At 46.2% G+C, this 9,015-nt stretch overlaps 1 protein-coding gene across 1 annotated transcript in view; it reads right to left on the bottom strand.

Moving 5' to 3' along the window:
• The window catches only part of LUZP1 (leucine zipper protein 1), a 34,113-nt gene extending 30,922 nt beyond the window's left edge, over positions 1-3,191 (bottom strand). The window contains exon 1 of the mRNA XM_008632596.2: positions 2,983-3,191. The gene's annotated coding sequence lies outside the window, so the exon portion shown is untranslated. The remainder of the gene's footprint in view (positions 1-2,982) is intronic.
• Positions 3,192-9,015: the final 5,824 nt, after the last annotated feature.

The raw sequence follows: 9,015 nt of genomic DNA, 5'->3' as shown, positions 1-9,015 counted from the left end.
CACAGCCGTAACTTCTCAGAGAGATCATCCTCAGCATCCAGCTGCCTCCTTCAGGAGGCAGCTAAAAAGCTCTTTGGAATAAAAGGTGTGGGACAGGATTTCCATCAGGAAGGTCCTGAGCCATACTTCTTCCACAGAAAAGGCTGAATAACAACACCAACTTCAAAGTTCTTCCATCTCCCACCAGCCTCTTGTCCATAGGGCATGAAAGGGTTAAAGACGGCACTCAACTCACGACAATCATGAAAGCTTTGTTCCAAATCCTCCACTTCATGCTGCTAAAAAACTAACCATCTTGAAATACCTTGTATTAACAAGAAAGAGGCAGTTCTACAGGGCAGCCTGCATTTGCTTTTAAGTCCACTGGTTAACCAAGGTTGTCAACTAATGGGCAACAGACAAATTCTACTGCTCTTGGAACACATGTATTCCTGCAAGCATTACACAAGATGCTAATGATGAAACCTGCAGGCTTACCGCCAAGCATTAATTTATCTGAATATTATCCTAAATGAAGATCAGAGCTAAGAGGGCAAGATATGATTTTCTTGCAGCATGTTTAAGAAGTGGAGAGTGAGAAATAGAGCGTAAGGCAAAAATGGCATCAGAGGATCCCCTCCAGCACTCTTCCAGGGCATGGCTGTCTAACTGTGCTCACTTGCATTGTTATTTACATGTCCTTTTTCCCCTTGTACTCCCTGGACTGAAGGAAGGAAGGATGTTTCATAGGAAGGAAGGACTGGCGTGGCTGTACTAAGACAGGACCACACTGCTTCCCCCACCATGCTCCTCCTTTCTACAGAGGAGAGAAAGAGTAGGAAATTCACATTTTCTCTCTCATCTTACTTGGCAGTAAGGGGATGAAGTTAACCCCAGTGCAGCTCCAATTTCAAACGGGCTTAGGATCCAAAACTGGAGCAGGTTGCTCAGGACTGCATTAAGTTGTGAAAATCTCCAGCGTCAGAAATCCCCCAACCCCTCAGGCCCTGTTTCCTCTCAGAACAATCTCAAGAAGAAAATTATTTTCCTTTATGTTCAGTCAGAATTTACCATGCTGCAACTTCTGCACCTGGAATAGGGCAATTCCCAGCATCAGTCCAGACTGGCAGATAAATGGATTGAGAGCAGCCCTGCAGAGATAGACTTGTGGGTACTGGTGGACAAAAAATTGGACATGACCCAGCAATGTGTGCTTGCAGCCTAGAAAGCCAGCAGTGTCCTTGGCTGCACCAAAAAAATTATGGCCAGCAGGTCAAGGGAAGTGTTTCTCCTGCTCTGTTCTCATGAGACCCCACCTGGAGCACTGCATCTGGAGTCCTGGCATCCTCAGAAAGACTACAGCAGGTTCACAAGAGGCCACAAAAAAAGGTCCAAGGGCTGTAATACTTCTGTGAAGAAGAGCTGAGAGAGTTGAGGTTCTTCAGTCTGGGGAGACCTTACAGTGGCCTTTCAATATATAAATATATTTCAATATTTAAATATAAATAATTTCAATATATAAGGAGGGTTTATAAGAAAGACACAGAGAGACTCTTTACTAAGCACTGTAGTGATGGGATGTGGGCAATGGTTTCAAACTAAAAGAGAGTAGGTTAAGACTAGATATTAGGAAGAAATTCTTCCCTGTGAAGGTGGTAAGTCACTGGCACAAGCTGCCCAAAGAAGCTGTGGATGCCCCATCCCTGGAAGTGACCAAGGTCAAGTTGAATGGGGCTTTAGGCAACCTGGTCTAGTGAAATATCCACCTGAATCTCATGACGCTTCAGACACCATCTCACCAGTACTGAACAGAAGAGAACAACCTTCTCTTGATCTGCCTCACATGCAGTCACTGCCATGCTGCCAATGCTTCGCTAAGCCTGTCCAGCTTGCTGCTGCCATTCTTGCTTTTGCAGAGGCGAGATGATCTTTGTGCCCCACCAGCTCACACACAGCTGCGCTCCAAAGCAAGGACTGTGCTGAACTCTCAGCCACATGCTCCTGCAGTCACAGCAGTCACTAGAGGCACACAGGGCAGAGATTACTAAAAAAGAAAAAAGGAAGGAAAAAAAAAAGAAGAAAAGAGAAAAAAGAAAAAACCCACCCTGCTCTGCAAATCAGCTCAAAGTGTAGGGAGCAGAGGAAAGTGAATGGAGTTGATCTGTGTGTAAGGATTTGGGATCATGTTTTTGTTGTAAGACAGCCAGAGAAAGCAAGCTAGAGAATGGGGCTTGCCACTCCTGCTGCTCGAGGAGGGAAATGAGGGGCAGGTGACCCAGGCCCGAGGAGTGCCACCTGGCAATCAAGGCAGTCAGCAGGGCACAGCTGTTTCCTTGCACTCAGCAGTTGCTGTTTCACTCTGCCTGCACCTCAAGCCAGCCTCTCAGCCCAGCTCTTACATACCAGCTACCAGCAGCCTATGTGGTCTACACTCTGCAGAGTCTACACTTCAGGGAGCCTCCCCATCTTCCCATCACTGCTGGAAAAGAGTTCCCCACCTCCACAGCTGGTAATGCTCCACTGCACCATTGTTCTGCAGTCACCTTCAAACACACAATTTCACAGCTTTCCCAAAGCACTGCTGATACTCGCTCTCCCCTTCACAGCACCTCTGACAGCGATTACAGAAAAAAGGAAAAGACCTATTCCAAACTGTGCTTCTTGTTCCTATGCTCTGCCCAATGCAAAAAGGTAACATCCAGAGAGTTTTAGAGCATATGCAGGCAGTTTACAATATACTAACAGCCGAAACTCACACAGAAACATCAACACAGGATACCTTTATACAAAGACATTAGTCACATTCAACAACATTAAAAACAATCTTGAAGAGCAGCTATACAGAATGGGATGCAGACAAAAGAGTGAGAGGCTTCATTACGAATTCTCAATTGCTTCAAGTTCAAATTCTCACCACAAAGCAGTACTAGCAGGTATTTGTTATCATCCAGGAATTATTGTTTTCCAGCAAAAACAGACATATTTCCAAATGATTCACACTACCTGAGAAATTAATGGTTTTGCAGCTCTGTTCCAGATCCTAGGTCAGGACTCTCCTTTCCATTCCGGTAAATTCCACTAAGATATCACATGTAACAACAAGTTCTTGAAGAAGTTTCATCAGATTTTCCCTTTAAAGTAACCCACTGCACTCCCACGTGAGGCACAGGCACCTCAAAGGCACAAGCAGCTGAAAGTGCTGCAGTGGAATCAGATGATCAGCACAACCTTGTAGCTTCTGCAGCCTCCTTTCAGCTTTGGAAACATATCCTGTGATTTTTAAACCAATCCAGTGGGAAAGACACAAGCCAGTGCTGAACCTTAAGACCCAGATAATGCATATAAAAGCAATTTAAATTAAAGCAATTTCGATAATCAATGTGAAAAAGTCTGACAGATTTTGCTGCAACACATACCGAGGGTGCAGCATTGCAGCAAAAGCTGTCACTCCCATCTGTACAGAGCTGTGCGGCATGCAGTACGGGTGGCAGGGCTGATGACACCAGGCAGCAGAGCCATGCTGTCAGGAGTCTTTGCTGCACAGTCCAGAGTTACCTTTCTGCAAGCACTGCATTGCATGCAGCAACAGAGGAAAATGTGAAAAGTAAGCATTCAAGGTAAAGAGAAACATTCTTGAGCTAATTAAAGGGTTGCTTGAGCTTATGCTCATCATGATCAGTCATGTAGAAAGAAATTTTCAGCTTAGGATGAAGCTACCATTTTTAGAGGTGAATTAGAACACTGCAACACTTACATGAGAAGTAGGAAAACAGGCCCTACTGTGTCACACAACAACATGCTCCCTTCTTTTGCTCCCACAGCACCTTTACCTACCTTAGCACTTGCACTTCCAGTGCAGGATACTTGCTGTCACCTGCTCCTGCACCCTCAGAGGAGATGGGAACCAGTCAATGGGATGACCTGCTATATGTTGCCCACTAGCTCCCAGAGTGGGAGAGCTGCTGTCCTGGAGCAGAGGTGATGTGTGTCACCAGAAGGCACCTTCCTCAGCTGCCCCACAGGACTGCTGTGCCATGACACAGGTCAGGTAGCCCTCTGACATCAGCTGCCTACAGCCACAGATGCTTTCCTCTCCTACTTCGCAGCCTGACACATGAGCCCCAAGTTCCAGTGGTTTTGTAATATTAACCACCAAAGCTGAATCCTACCAGGATAAAGAAAGCCTTGGTTCTCATCTCCTGCTGCTCTGCTTTCTCAGAGGCATGCAGTGCACACTTAAGGATAGCCACAACACTATTCGCAAGGGGTCTGAATAAAATCTGTCCTACTACTTCTGAGCCAAACAATCACAAATCCAAGCAAGAAACATGGGGTTTTGTGGCAAAAAAATCTTATTTAGATCAATGCCCCCTTCCCCCCCCTCCAGGCATCAAGTTTGCAAGTTGAAATCACAAACCTCAAAACCGGCTGAGTTAATGAGTTAATTCAATACTAAGTAAGGTTTGATACTATGGCCTGGGCAGTACAGCAGGTCAAACTATGACTTAAAAACCAATTAGCTAAGTAAATTCAGAATTATAAATGTTTACAATGCAGGGGCTTGTCCACCCAGTACTGATTAAAGATCATTAAATCCTACACTTTCCCCTTTGTGACTTGAAGCAGCAAAACCACCACATTCCTCACAAACCAGGGCAGACAGCAAGGAGGAGTGATGAGGAAGTATCCCCACTTGACAGTGCATGTCTCCCACTACTTCATCCTAGAGCACCCAGGAGCCCACCTGCCAGAAGTGGGACTTGCCCATGGAACCAGGCCAGTCTGCCTTGCGCCTGCCACCAAGGGAAGATAGTGGACATGGCTGGGTTGTGGACAGCTGGTCCCCTGACAGACAGGGCAGGGCAGGATGACAGCTATCATGCTGCAGCAGGCCAAGGAGCAGCCATACAGAAGTTTCCAGCTCACACAAAGTATTTACACATGTGAGACCAGTGCACTTTGCTGGCCCAAGTTCAATACAGCTGTTGAGAGTCCAGATCATAGGACTCTAAAGTTACTTTGCGAAGAAGACATTTGAGGTTTGCTCAATCCAATGAAGCTCTAACAAACAGGGCAAAAAAGATTGGGACTTAATAAATGTAGGAAATTTTCCACCGAAGTCCTCTAAACATGATGTCTCTACTCCTCTGCCCAAACCTGGGCAGCATTTTGCACAAGCAGGAATTTTGCAAAGGTAGCATGTCCAAACTCATTGTGATGGTGGTGCATGGTGGTGACAGAGATCTCAACACAGGCAGCAATACTAAGTGTGCTCAAAGGATGCTATCACTGCACAAGTGACCTCACAGACTTTGGACCAGATCCTCAAACTTAAGTTTTATAGTCATTTTCAGGTGGCCCTGCATCACGCCTGCCTCCTTCTAGCCTCGTGCTCCCCTCCCTTGGCCAGAGTAAAGCAGCCCTCCAGCCAGGCTAGGAAACAGGCAGGGCTAAAGGGAGTGAGGGAGATGCTGATGGTTAATTTTCACCCAGATCAACTCCCTGAACATGGCTGCATGGGGTTTTTGTCAGCTGGGGTAGGGCTAGAAAAGGCACTTGGAGGAGAAAGCAGTAAGGACAAGAGGAAAGGCAAACCCACCTCTTCCAGGCACAGTGCCCACCTGCACTGATGTAGCGCTTCCCAGATCAGTGACTGGAGAGGATGTGAAAATTCCTGTCTCTCCTCCAACGTGACAAGAGCATGCAGCTGCTCTCATCCGCCCACTGTCACAAAGAAACAAACTTACCAGCTTATGTGTTCTTATACTTGTGTATTGGCAACTTTGTTCCTCAGCAAAGAAACGATCCATTTTATTCCTGGGGTTACTGGTGTGGATCCTAAAGGGCTCTACTATGGGAAGAGCTTCTCATTGCACACAAGGCTGCGGAGTAGGCTGAGTGCTAAGTATAACATTAAAACTAATTTTTTTTCTAAACACTCCCTCTCCTTCCAGTCCATCACTCACAGGGTGCATTCACCTTTCTGGACTGTGTTTCTATGAGAAATTCAAATAGGAATACAAATGTTACATTCACTACACAACTACTGCAAGAAAGCACCACAATCAGCTTTCTTTTACAGAAAAGGAAACAGAAACTGCCTGTGCATAGCATTCATGCTCCTGTGCATGCTGCTGTCACACTTAGGTAAAGCTGTGTGTTGCACCTGCATATCTTACTCCACCCTGGTGAGGGTTAAAGAACACAGAGCTCAGGCATCCTTACAACCCCTTATCTGCCAAGATTAGGGCCTCAGCAAGGGAACATCACTGCCAAAACCTAAGACACCATCAGAGACACAAAAGCATTAAGGCCTAAACTGCCACATTCTGATGGCTAACATCCAGTGCCACACTTTATATTTGATCATTTCAAAAAGCACTGGTTTTCAGGCTGCTGAATCAACCCAAACCCCACTGACTTCACAGGAATGGCATGCCTGGCATGCCTTCTCAGTCAGGGTGGTTATGAAGGCTCCTAAATCTGGACAGTTAAGAGCAAATGGTTTGTGGGTTTTCCACCAAACTGATTCTGTCACCAGCTCTAAACCATCAAATCCAGAGAGATGCGACTGTCCACAATGTGTGCAGCGAGTGGCTGCAGTCGCCATCAGGAGAAGGCTGACAGCCCCTGTTACCCTGGCAAACAGCTGAGCTTGGACAGGGAGATTAATCACACCTTTGGTGGCTATGGAGGGAAGAGGAGATCACTTTAAAGGACTAAAGCCCTCCAAAGATTCAGCCCACTGAAAGCAGAGAGAATAAAAGTATGGAAGGACACAGCCAACCACCAGCTTTGGGAATGCAGGAAGTGCTAGCAAAGAACACTTGCTCATCAGCTATCTCCAAGTATTTGAAAACATTCATGCTTTCTACTTCACATGTGTGAATACAACAATTACCCAAGGCAAAAAGTGTACAGCAGGCCTTCAACTTAGGAAGACGTAAGTAACCATGCTATAACCATCACAACAAAGGTTCTCCATTCCAACACGTTTTAAGGACCCCCATGATCTGCTGTCCACTAATTAGTGCAAAACATCTTACTGCTACGAATCATCACCCTCATGGGAATCTTCCAATCAAAACTACCTTCTAAAGAGATTATATGCTTCATTTTAGTGTAACAATTGCATCGAAATTGTCCTTTTTTGTCATTTGGCTCAGTAATGCCAGCCATACTTCCTGAAAAACTTCCATGAGGAAAGAGGCCTCTGGTTCCTCACCAGCTGCAGCCCACAGGGGGAAGGAAAGGTTTCACGGAGGACGTGCACAACCTCAGAGTGTCTGGGAACAATACTCTGGTAAGGTCATGCTCAAAGATATAATCACCAACCCATTTGAACATACAAAATAACGTGGTCTAGACTGCAAGGCATACCGGGTTTTTAAATATTATCATTTCTTGTAATAGCCACATTTGAGAGTTCTCTTTTTTAACAAGAGTTATTTTGCCTACAATTCCTAGCCTCATATTAAATAAAGAAAAACAGTAACTTAGTTGGGCAATTTTCAGAACACAAAGAAAGCCAGAAGGCTGGTGAAAAGTCCATGCTGTTGTAACTTATTTCTACTTCCTAGAAGTCAACATCGGTCAGATTGCCCTGTCCAGGAGTGCAGAAACTTTACCATTTCATAGTATTATGAGGAAGTTGAGGCTGAAGAACTACTCAGACCAGGAGACACAGGGGTTAGTTAATGGGGACCTGACTTCGCTTAAATTCTGCTTTTCTCCCACACTCCCTTGCCTCAATTCATTTCTTCCCACAGGAACTTTCAGACACATGTCCAAAAGAAACACAGCAATCAGCTCTCCATGTCCTCCTCCTCCTTCCAGCGTTACAGAGGGCTGGCTGCCCTGAGCAGCCCCAGGCGTCCAAGCTCGATGCTGGCAAGGGGGCCCCACGCCCAGGAGGGGTCTTGCACGCCAGGCCCCTGCGCCACTATCACTCCCTCGGGCCTCCTGGAGCCCCAGGGTGGGGGTGTCAGCCTGGCAGGCAGTGACGACCGTTTTGTGCAGTCCTTACTGCTGCAGAGCCAATACAATGGAGGAATTACACTTCTGCAAGTGCCGCAGATACAAACCAGCCACAGAGCACGCTGTCCCTGCTGAAATATGCCAGCTGGCTACTGGCTGCACAAACTGACCAGAGCACAGAGCTGTTGGTTCTGTACTCGCACAGACTGTAACACTGGGGAACAACGCCCCCCCTCAATGTCCTGCAGGTCAGCAGATGCATACTTCTGCCAAGAGGCTGTAGGCATGTGGTAAGTTACTGCATTTTTTTCCCCTAAACACGGAATGCCACAGACTATTCCAGGTTGTGAAAATCCCCCTTCCCACTCTCATCACTGCGGCGCTCACCCACCCCCAGCAGCTCTCGGCGAGAGACTTGATAAGCAACGATCCCAACGCACAAAGCAGCTGAACATTTTAACAGAATTTACGGACCAATTAAAATCTAATCCCACTGCACCTAACTCAAATGTGCTGATTATTTGGGATGGTCACTTTAACTTGTATTTAATTGGTTTAAAGGCTTCAGATGTAGCATTAGAAGGGGGGAAAATGCAGATTTACAATGAAAGCGCAATCACCAAGGACAACCAGCAAAGGTCTACGGTGCCAATGGCTTCACATGGGACACCTGACAAAGCCAAATGGGGTAAGTTTCAGAAATTTTCGAAAGAGGAAAAGAAAAGTTTCACAATGCTCCATCAATAAATTCCCTCACGACGGGGGAAGCAAAGAAGACTAAAGCGATTAACAGAGTCAGAGCATCAGAAAAGCACATATATAAAAGAACGTTATTAATTATATTATAAACGTGGGCGGGCTGGCAAAGAAGGGGGAATTCAGGAAAAATAAGCAACAGGAAAGGGAGCATGTGGCTGCAGCAAGGAGAAAAATAGTTATCCACAGAAAATGCCTTAAGCGCCTGGAAACCACCAAAATCTCAACTCCACCAAGCCCCAGCCAATGGGTTTAGGACCTTCCTTAGGGGCAGCCCGCGACAACGAGGACCGGTGGGGCCGT

This window comes from Corvus brachyrhynchos, unplaced genomic scaffold (genome assembly GCF_000691975.1).
Source record: "Corvus brachyrhynchos isolate BGI_N302 unplaced genomic scaffold, ASM69197v1 scaffold425, whole genome shotgun sequence".
NCBI lineage: Eukaryota > Metazoa > Chordata > Aves > Passeriformes > Corvidae > Corvus > Corvus brachyrhynchos.
This window is presented reverse-complemented; position numbering and strand designations above follow the sequence as displayed.